Source organism: Antechinus flavipes, chromosome 3 (genome assembly GCF_016432865.1).
Source record: "Antechinus flavipes isolate AdamAnt ecotype Samford, QLD, Australia chromosome 3, AdamAnt_v2, whole genome shotgun sequence".
In the NCBI taxonomy this organism is placed as follows: Eukaryota; Metazoa; Chordata; class Mammalia; order Dasyuromorphia; family Dasyuridae; genus Antechinus; species Antechinus flavipes.
In genome coordinates, this window is record NC_067400.1 from 627,207,252 (window position 1) to 627,219,065 (window position 11,814).

Genomic DNA, 11,814 nt, shown 5'->3' on the forward strand with positions numbered 1-11,814 from the left:
TAATTTGGGAATAAAAACTTTTTTAAAAGAAGCATAATAAACACAATTTTCCAGTTTGACTTCTGATCTTAGTTCCATTGGATTTGTGGGGGGGCAAAAACAAGATTTATTTTAAATTTTAAATAAACAAAACTTTCTGTATTGACTTCTTTTCTATATGCCTTCTTTGGTCATGGATTCTTTTCAATACTCAAAAAGAAATTCTTCCTAAGCCCACGATATTTTATACCTTAAATATGTATCTATTTGCAGGCAATATTAAGATATTAATATCAATTCATAATAATAATAAAATCACATAAATGACCTGTTTCTATCAAGTTAATGTCCAGTTTTCTCAATATAATTTGCCTTATTTTTTTTCATTTTTTTATTGCTTCATGTTTTGAAAATTGATCTAAATTTTTCTCATTTATCTAAATGATTTGGTAGTTCTTAGAGGAACTGCTTATGATGTTGGGGAGTGAAGTAGGAGCTTGTAGACAACTGCTGAAGTGGTTTAAATGTGATAATTCTGAATGGAAAGAGGATGAAATCAATGGTATAGCTGCTGATGCCCTCAGGCCCAGATACAACAAAGCTGGTAAAAGCCTAGGTAACTGAGACATTGCTAGCAATAAACTGAAATATTCAGAATTTCATAATAACATTGCAAGGAAAATAAAAATGTAGGTTGACCAAAAAATGGATCTTCATATGACAGAGAAAATATTTCTTTGGAAAATTTCCAATTCCTCTTTAATGTTGGTAGACTATACATATTCTTTGTCCCTGATAATCTCCCTCTTACTGCAGGTGGTTTCTCAGACACTATTATCAAGTCCTGGCTTTTATGTTCGCCATAGAAGAAATCAACAGGAACCCAAATCTTTTGCCCAACGTTTCTCTGGGATTCCACATCTACAATGCTTATCAAAATGATGAGAGGACCTTGGAGAGTTCCCTCATGTGGCTGTCAGGCCAGGGACAGACCATTCCAAATTACAGCTGTGAGAGGCAGAGAAAGTCTGTGGTGGTCATTGGAGGAGCCACTTCTGAACTGACTTACTGCATGGGAACTCTGCTGGAGCTCTATAAGCTCCCACAGGTAGGATATCAGAGGTTTCATTTAGCTTATGCTGGTTGGAGGGCAGAGGCAGGCCTTTGAGGGTCTGCCAGTTGAAATACACATGTCAAATACCTTTGGGGAATTCTGATGTCTAATTTTCCTTCCTATTGATTCTCAGAGATGAAAAAGGTAATAGAGAGTTTGAGGACATCAGGTTTATTAGCTTCATCATGTAGAATGTAGCCTATTTTGACTTTAAAAATCATGAAATTGAAACTTTAAAATATTTATTAATTATCTAATATTTCAAGTTCTTAGAGTCAATCATAGACATACATGGTAGTAAAAATACAGAACATGCTTACACCCATTTCAGCTAGGACAGGTTTGATGAAGGAGATGATCCTTGAGTGGAGTTCTGTATGATCAGAAATATCTTAACAGGCAGAGATGAAGAATGAGTCGGTTTTAGCTAGAAGGGAATGAGACGACTAGGTTCACATGGTGTGGGGTGGAAGAATTTTTTGTACAGGTAACTCATTAAACTGAAAAATAGTCATGTTTGGTTCCTTTACAGATCAGCTATGGGCTCTTTGATCCACTCATAAGTGACCCACTTTAGTTTCCTTCTGTTTATCAGATGACCCCCAGTGATACCTCTCTTCGCCTTGCCATGGTCAGATTAATGCTGCATTTCCAATGGAACTGGGTGGGTGTTATTGCCTCAGATGATTCAAGAGGTGAGAAATTCCTCAGGGACCTTCAAGAAGAAATGGCCAGAAATGATGTCTGTGTGGCCTTTATGGAAAAGATAACTACTAGAAAGTCATCAAATAAAGAATTTTATCAATATTTTATACTCAGCATAGTTTTTTCTGCAGCAAATGTGATTGTCATTTATGGAGATACAAATTCACTTTTGAGCCTGGCGTTTGTGGAAAATCCTGTTGTCCTTGTAAGAAAAGTGTGGATCACTACCAGTCACTGGGATATTGCCAAAAAAACCTGGCTATAGCTATTTTGATCATTTCCACGGGGCTCTGATATTTTCAGATCAGACAAGTAAGATTCCTGGGTTCAAAGATTTTCTGAAAACTGTTAACCCTGCCAGACACCCAGAGGATATTTTCCTTAAGAACTTTTGGAACTCAGCTTTTGGATGTCCCCATATACATAGGAAGGAAGATGAGGAGGTCTGTTCACCAAATGCATCTTTAGACACCCTGAGTTTGAGCTCTTTAGAAAACATTATGTCTGACCAGAGTTACACTGTCTACACTGCTGTGTATGCTGTGGCCTGGGCCCTTCATGAGATGTTCTTAGTGAGATCAGAAATGGAATCAAATGTAGATGGAGACAACAGGACAATTCCCCCCCGGAAGGTAAGGACCCCCTCTTCATAACAGTGACACCCAAATCTCTGATTCTCGACTTACAATATTTAGAAAAGAGATAGGGGATTACTAACTCAGCTCAGCTTTTTTCAGTGAGGTAGCTCTGCACAGCAGACTCAGGACATTTTAACTCATTTTTAGTCATTTCAGAATTAGGATCACCTCAAAGGGAAGTAGCTCTTTTCAACAATGAAGTGATACAGATCAAATCCAAAAGACATGTGATGGAGAGAGCCATTTCCATTCAGAGAGATATTTATGAGGACTGAATGTGGAACACTGTTTACTTGCTTTTGTTTTCTCTCATTTTTTCCTTTTTTGTCTGATTTTTTTTTGTTCAGCATGATGTGTGGAAATGTGTATAGAATTGCACATGCTTAACATATTTCGGATTACTTGCTGTCTCGGGGAGAGAAACAGGGGGCAAGGGAGGGGAAAAAATGTATTACAAGGTTTTACAAGGGTGAATGTTGAAAACTATTTTTGTTTGTATTTTTAAAATAAAAAGCTATAATTAAAAAAAAGAATTAGGATCTGTTCAGAGCCCTGTGACAGGATGCAGGAGTGAGAATAGAGATTAACTGAGGGTCTTTGACAAAGAAGATGTAAGGGAAGGGAAGGAGCATCAACACTACAGATGCCATGTCTCCACCAGGGGATGAGAAGTCAGAACCAAGTGTCTGTGTTACACTGGTAGTTTTAGCTATTCCATGACAGCCTAGTATAATGGAGAGAACTCTTGTTGTAGTCAGACCAGTTCGATTAAATCCTGCATCTGAAAATTATTCCTCAGATGTCATTGAATAAGAGAATTTATTTTCCTATGAAATAAAGCTGAATGAAATACTTTCTGAGGTCCTTTCCAGCTTTCAAGCTAATGTTTTTTTTTTCTTTTTTCTTTTTTTTTTTTTTGCAAGGCAATAAAAGTTAGTGACTTGCTCAGGGTCCCACACAACTGTCTCAGGCTGATTTATACAATCCAGTCTCTAACTACTGCACCACTTGATTGATCTTTTTAATATAAAGTTTACTAAAGAATGTTAAAACTCAAAACAAAGATTTATATATTGATTTTTATAAAAATATAAGCTCCTTCAGAACAGGAATTTCTCTTATTTTTAGTTTAGTCTCCCACACTAGCCTGATGTCGAGGCTACTTGGAAGGCACTTAATAGGTGCTTCTTGATTGAACATTTCTTGAATCTTAATTATCCAATTAGATTCTGATTTCTTCCATCTCCCATTCATCATTTCTTGAACTACTAACTTATCAACAAATAGGCACTTAGAATGGTTTGACCAAAAGAAAAGTAATATGATATACAATAGAGAGGGAACTCAAAGATTAAGAAAAACTCATTGGTCTCAAAAATTTAACAATAGAAGAGGCAACATAAATATGTGTGTGTATATATGCATATTTTTGTGTAGATATATATATAATTATATATATGGTAAATGTATAAACAAAATAAAGGCTTCATATCTTATATGCATATATACTATTTTACCTGTATGTACAAATGATGTACATGTAAAAATAAATATAAAAATACATAAAACAAAAATATAAATATCAACAAATACAAGAAGATTAGGGAAAGAAGCCAAATATCAGCAAAATAATCTTCCTAAAGAACTACACATTTTGTCAATATGTTTCAATAATTGCATATATTTAACCTATAAAGTACTGATTGCTGTTTTGGGGAGAAGGGAGATCAGTGAGAAGGGGAGAAAAAATTGGAAGGCAAGGTTTTGCAATGATAAATATTTAAAACTCTCTTTCCATCTATTGGGAAAAACAAAATACAAACTACAAAAGCATCTTAACATGTTCTTCTGAAAACCCAATATTATAATACACTCGTGGTGAGGAACCATAAATGAATTCTTACATCTTCTAGCAGAAAATATCCTTAACTTGGAATTAAAGTGTTGTAAAATGATTCCAGCTTTCCAATCTAACTTCACAGTATATCTTTCTAACATTTTATGTTTCAACAAAACTGCCCAAATGGATGTACTCTGAATTGGGATCATAAGGTGCAACTCCATAATTTTACACAGGCACTTAAGCCTAAAACAAATTGCTACCTCACTTCTGCCTCACAGCATCTTTAGTTTGTATAGGTTCAGATTCTGTGGTCTCACTTAAAAATCCTTTCTGAATTCTCTTTTCATATCAGATAAGATGGGTAAAAAATTAGATATGGAAAATACATTGCATATAAAGAATGTATGTAAATACTTATTCTTTCCCTTCTAATTCAGTAGTATTTTCTTCTTCATGAAATCATACTGTATTTATTTTTCTGATTCAATGATCTATTATCCAGAGGAATATAAGCTCCTTGAGGGTAAGAAGTTATCATTTTTATTTTATATCTTAAGGAACCAGCTGAGTGCTTAGAATTAATAAATCATTATAGAGGCTTTTAGGATTATAGTGGAAGCAGCCTAATTAATTATAGGGGGGAACTCTGTACCACCCTACTTACTCTAAACAATACTAGATGCTCTCTTTCTGTACTTTCATTCCCAAACCCCCTCTCATCAAAGAGAGAAAAGGCCTTTCTGGATTTTTCAACAGGGTGAAAATTTTTTACTTCCAGCTTGAGATTTGGCCTAGTCTTCCAGCCTGGAGAGAATAGTTGGGTTTCTGGTTATGTTATCCAATTTCTTAGCAGTCCATCCTAATTCTGTGACAAATGAAAAATCTTAGAATTATACTCATTGCAAGGAATTGAAGAAAATAAACAGCAGAGGAACTAGAAAACATTCCTGAGAGAATCCAGTGGTGAACTTTCAATTAATTTTCTTCCCTTTCAGCTCCATTCCTTTCTGAAGAACCTTCAGTTTAAAAATAGTGCTGGGAAGCTGGTGGTCCTGGATAAGAAGAGGAACTCTGTGACAAACTATGATGTTCTCAACTATGTGACCTTTAGCAATGATACCGAAGTCCTGATAAAAGTGGGAGAGTTTATACCTCAAGCTCCACTTGGTCAAGATTTAATCATCCAAGAGCATGCCATTACGTGGTCCACAAGGAATAAAAAAGTAAAGAATGATCAAAATGTTGGTTTTATAAAATCTGTATAAATAAGAAAATAGCCCATCAGAATAGTCAGTAGCATATTTACAAACCTGGCAAATATTCCACAAAATCTGCTCGAAGGAAACAGCTTAGAAATAGTTTTTTTTTTTTTGGGGGGTGCATAACGAATTGTGATCATTAGCATTTTTCCCTCCCAAGATTTCTAAATCTTGTAAGGAACAAACTACCACTCCAAGACTATGGTTTTTGTCCAGTCACTCAGTCTTTACTAACTATTTGTGACCCTGTGGAATGTAGATGACCAAGCCCTTCTACCCTCCCCTACCTCTCAAGTTATAGCAATTCTAGAATTTTTTTCCATGACATTATTTCTCCATCTCATCCTCTGCAATCGTTTTCTCCTTTTGACTTAATCTATCATGAAGTTAGTAATTTTTCTCTCATTATGCAGCTTCACCTTCATTACTTGACATTCCAAGTAAATAACTGCAATTAAGTTTTTAAGTATTGACCAATTTGATCTTTTTGCTGGCCCAAAATCTTTCAAAAATCTTTTCTAGCATCATGATTCAAAAATGATTTTCCATAGGGCTGTTTTCTTTAAATTTCCACTCACAAAGTCATACACCGTTCCTGGGGAAAAATACAACGATATGTATACAGACTTTTACTCAGAAGGTAATATCTCTACTTTTTAGTATTCTATCTAGATTGTCCTTTCTAAACAGGAAGCCTCTTTTAATGTCATCATAGTGGTCACCATCTGTAGCAATTTTTGAACCAAAGCACATAAAATGGTTTACGTTTTTCTATTTTTGTCCCCATATTTGAAACAAAATGATGGAACTAGTGATAAAGATCTTCGGTTTTTACTTAGTTGTTCGATTGATTTTGTTGAACTTCAAAACAGTTTTCACACTATAATCAAGAGAGATTTCTTCATTCTTCTCCTCTTTGCGTCATCAGAAAGGTATTGTCTGAATAACTGAGATGTTTGAAATTTCTCCTGAAAAACTTGATCCAGCTTTTGTTTCATCCAGTCAGGAATTTTTCATAACTTATTCTACATATAATTTAATTAAATAAAGAGAAAGTATATAAGATGATTGTAATCTTTTTCCAATGTGAAAGTTGTATGCATGTTTAGTTGTATCTTTTCCTTCTTGGTCCACATTCATGTTTCTTGGCTGCAGTGGGACGATCTGGTGCTCCAATCTCTTTGAGGACTTCCCACATATATTATTAGTTACATGGTCAATGTAAATGAGGCAGACAGGCTAGGGTTAATTTTCCTGGGACTTTCTTCTATTATCCATACTCCATGAATCTTGGCAATTTGACCTCTAGTCCCTCTTTCTCTTTTGAAAACCAGTCTTTTCTTCTGATAATTCTGCACTTGCTGTTGCAACCTTACTTTTAAGATCTTAAATATATCTTTGCCAACATGTGAATAATGCATTTGTTCAGTGACTTGAATTGTCTTGGAATTGTCCATCTTGAGAACTGACATATAAACTGATCTTTTCAATCCTATGCCCACTATTGTGTTTTACAAATTGGCTGTCCTACAGTATTCAGCTTTTTAAGAGCCACATCTTTCAGAATTTTAAATACCTTGATTAGAATTGTATTAGTTTCCCTAACCTTATCATTAGTAATGTTTACTAAAGCAATGATGATTTCATTCTCCAGAATATCTGGGTCTTGAGAGTAGTCACAATATCATGGTTATTGGTAATGTTAATATCTTACTTATATAGTTCCATTGTGTTCTGCTTCTATTAAATACCAAACATTTTGTTTTTTATCATGTCCATATTTGCATGAAGCTTTCCCTTAGTAGCTCCAATTTTCTTTATGAAATCATTTATCTTTCCCGTTCTATTCTCTTTTATTTCTTTCCATTGCTTCTTTATGAAAACCTCACAGAGGTTATTTTGATCCTAACAGAATCCTTTCTTCAACATTTGAGAAGAAATATAACTCCTAAAGGCTTTAGTTATGTGGGTCACTTTTGCAAAGAAATTGATCTAAACTTTGTCAGAATGATTGCTCAAAAGCCTTTGGAATATTCCCCATGCAGCTTCCTCAGTCCAGATGCAGTAAAGTCTGTGGTCCTGGATTCCAGAAGAAAGCCCAGGAGGGAAGGCCTGTCTGCTGTTTTAACTGTGACCCCTGCCCAGACAGGCACATTTCCAACCAGACAGGTAAGTCTTTGAAGACATGTTCACCTTCAGCAAACGTGGACCTAGGACAACCAACTGAAGCTGGATGGATGTCCCACCTACTGTAAGGCACAGGAAACATATTAATATTGGAATATGGTATCCAGGCACCAAAGGAAGTCTAGAAGAAAAGTCAGAATGATCAAGAATATTGAAGGTCCAAAGTGATCAACATCAGAGAGATATGAGGGGATTGAGATCCACAAAGTAGGAATTTCTTGCCAAGTTTCTCTGTACTTCAATTGCTCAGAGATAGATTGAAGAAAACAGTACCTATGTACACAGATTTCTCAAACCTATATAGGAATTAAGAGATTCAAGTGTGTCTTTTCCATCAAGACAGCAGTAACAAAATAGAAATGCTCTCATGCTAATTGAAGAGAAGAGAAAGATGAAGTGACCAAAACAATAACATGGTTATTGAAGAGAGCTGGGACTCCAATGAGAGTACTGAGAATTCAGTGAAATTTTCAATTCATCTCAGCTATTTCCCCTGGATGTTTACCCATTTGATGTACAATGATTGCCAAGAAGGCATCACTCTACCCATCCCAAACACTTCTGTCACTCAGAAAACTACCTGCCTTGCTAGTAGACAATGATCTGTTTGAAGCCTAGACCTAAAAATCTTCAACACAGAACTATGATTTTGGGGGAGATGCAAGCTTTAACCTGACAAAATTGTGCACATAGGCAATTTGTGGAATTACTTCTAACAAAGGGAAAATGATAATAATGGATAAAATTAAAATAGCCAGACCTAGAGCAATACCTATAAGAACAAGATCTCTGTGAAGGAAGATCTTGCAGTAGAGCTTGATCTGAAGAAGCTTCACAATTCCCAGCTTGCTTTGGAGTTTGTCCTGTAGCACCAAATAGAGCAAGTTTGGTCCCTCTTCCAGGTAGTGTAGGTTTCTATACATCACACCAGCTGTTGTGTCCCTTCAGAAGTTTCTCTTCTCCATGTTAAACTGTTCAATTTCTTTGATTCCTATCCTTACATCATTCATAAGTGATGCCTAAACAATTTAAGGGTCATTTAAAGAAAGCCCAAAAGACTTTATGTCAACAAATAGATATATAGAAAGAGATCATAAATATGCAAAGCATCAACAAGAAAGACACACAACCAAGACCTTTAACAAGTGTAGGGGGGCATCTCTCCACACGTTGCAGAAGAAGTCTGAAAGAACTCATATGGTTAGAACAACAGAATCATTTTATTGTAAAAAGAAACCACAAAAAAGAAAATTACCGGCCCTCTAATGGAGAAACTTTACAAAGATTATTGTCCAAGAACAAGAAATGAAGTCAGCAACAAATTGATTACCATACTTTGTCACATGGAGCTGATACATTTATAATTCTTGTTGTTGATACTAAGAATAATATGTTGTATTTAAAAGGCACTCTGTGAATGTTATTTATATAAGAGCTACCAAGTGTCTAGTGGCTACCTAGTAAATGAAGTAGAGAAGGAAGCACTGGGCCTGCAGTAGGGAAGGCATCTTCTTGAGTTCAAATTTGGCTTCCACACCTACTAGCTTTGTGACTAAGGGCAAGTCACATAATCTTGGTTACCTCAGCTTCCTCATCAGGAAAAAAATAGGCTGGAGGAAGAAATGTCAAGTACCGCTATTATCTTTGCCAAGAAAAGCTCACATGTGTTCACAGAGAGTCAGTTACAACTCACAATTACTCCAATTTGTTTACTACTTTAAGATTTGCCAAACTCTTTCCATTTATGTGAAGTAGGCATAAATATTATATCCCCATTTTACTATGATATAGAAGTACAAATTAGGTAATTGATTAACCCATAATCACAAGGCAATCTGAGGCAGAATTCAAACTCATTTCTTCCAACTCTTTTGTTCTATCCGCTGATACCAGATTCTGATCCCCATGGAACCCAGATGGAGCCAGTTGTATTATTTCCATAAATATTGTTGGCCCACGGAAAGGGAAGTTTTCCTGTATTTGAAATATTGAAACTTGGTTTGTTCTCTTCAGATGCAGATCAATGTGTGAAATGCCCTGAAGATCAATATCCCAATGAGGGGAGGAATCAGTGCCTGCCCAAAGTGGTGACCTTCCTGGCCTATGAAGAGCCCTTGGGGATGGCTTTGGCTTCTATAGCTGCTTGCTTGTCTCTCCTCACAGCTCTGATTCTCTGGGTCTTTGTGAGGCACAAAAACACTCCCATAGTCAGAGCCAATAACCGGGATCTCAGCTACATCCTCCTCATCTCCCTTTACTTCTGCTTCCTCTGTTCTTTGCTCTTCATCGGCCGCCCAACTGCAGCCCATTGCCTCCTCCGACAAACAACCTTTGGAGTCATGTTCACGGTGGCCGTCTCCTCTGTCTTGGCCAAAACAATCATTGTGCTTCTGGCCTTCAGAGCCACCAGACCAGGCAGCAGGAGCAGGCAATGGATGGGATCCAGAGCCCCTATTTCTGTTGTATTCTTTTGCACCTTGTTTCAGTTTCTGCTCTGTGCAGTGTGGCTGCTGCTCTCTCCCCCATTCCCAGAGGCAGACATACACTCTGACCGTGAGCACATTATCTTGGGATGTAATGAGGGCTCCCTCATTGCCTTTTATTTTGTCCTGAGCTACATGGGAATCTTGGCCCTGGCGAGCTTCGCTGTGGCCTTTTTTGTCAGAAATCTGCCTGACGCGTTCAACGAAGCCAAGTACATCACCTTCAGCATGCTGGTGTTCTGCAGTGTCTGGATCACCTTCCTCCCCACCTACCAAAGCACGAAGGGGAAGATGATGGCAGCTGTGGAGATCTTCTCCATCTTAAGCTCCAGTACTGGCTTGCTAGCCTGCATCTTTATCCCCAAATGCTATGTGATCCTTCTGCAGCCCCACAGGAACATCAAGAACTCTTTAAAGAATAATGTCAAGTCTTGAGTACACAATTGTTGTGAATGGTTCTGCGGGACTAATAACATGAGATTTTAAACAACCAACCCAAATTGCTCTTGTTTCCAAGTGTCCTAGTGAAACCCAAACAACTTCTATTTTTACTAAACAAGAGCTTCTTGCCTTTTCCCCACTGTTTCAAAACCACTTTCATTAGGTCTTCAACTTCATGAACCTGATGAGTTTCATCTTTCAGAGTTTTCTCTCCTTTTCCATGTGGAATTCATATTTGAATTACAGAAATTCTTCCATGACTTCTGCATAAACTTCTGCTTCCTTAACTTTTCTTCATCCATAAAATATAATTGATGCAAAAAATATTTTTAAAAAGATTGGATTTAGGGTATAATTACAAATTTGTTCTGCTATCAAATGATGGGACTATCACTACCATATATCCCCCCGTTGTTTGCCACACCCAACCATTAATGATAATTTTTTAAGTTACTCATTTACCTTTCTTCACATAGGGTAGCTTTGGTACAAGGTATTTAAAATTTTACCTTATAATAAGATTACTCTTACTAATCAGCTTCTAGACTAAATATTTCTACTCATTTTTAGAGAGTATTCTGAATGGAAAGAAGAACCATGAATCACTCTACTTTTTATGATTCTTATATTTCATTCCCTCAGAATGACTGTCATTGGACTTACGTACCTGTTGGCATCCGGTTTAATAATTCTGGTGATGGTTTTTGGAACTCATGCTTAGCTGTGGTGGTTTTCCGAAATTGCTAAACAAATAATGCCAGGGAAGATTCTGGGAATATGGTGGGGTAGGTTGGTATATTTCAAGATCTGCCAATTTCCCCCAAAATACAACAAATTTGCACTTCTGGGACAACATAGACCCATGAAAAACCAGAAAGAATTGGGACAGACCAGGAAAATCTATTGAAGCAACCAGAAATGATCTGGACAAAGACCTGGGGCCAGGATTAACCTATGAAATGTGAAAATACCTCCAGGCTTGCTCTGCAGAAATGTCAAGTATAGATCCTCACTTGACAAAAGGTCAAGAATTTCCAGGGAATTAATGGCGAAAAAAGAGAATGAAGGTGGCCTAGCTGTGCCAAATCTAAAACTATATTATAATGCAGTGGTCAACAAAACCATTTGGTACTGGCTAAAAAACAGATTAGTTGATCTGTGGAAT

At 36.7% G+C, this 11,814-nt stretch overlaps 1 pseudogene; it reads left to right on the forward strand.

The window, feature by feature from the left end:
* Positions 1-453: 453 nt before the first annotated feature.
* On the forward strand, positions 454-10,643 carry LOC127557638 (vomeronasal type-2 receptor 26-like; annotated as a pseudogene).
* The last annotated feature ends 1,171 nt before the right edge of the window (positions 10,644-11,814 follow it).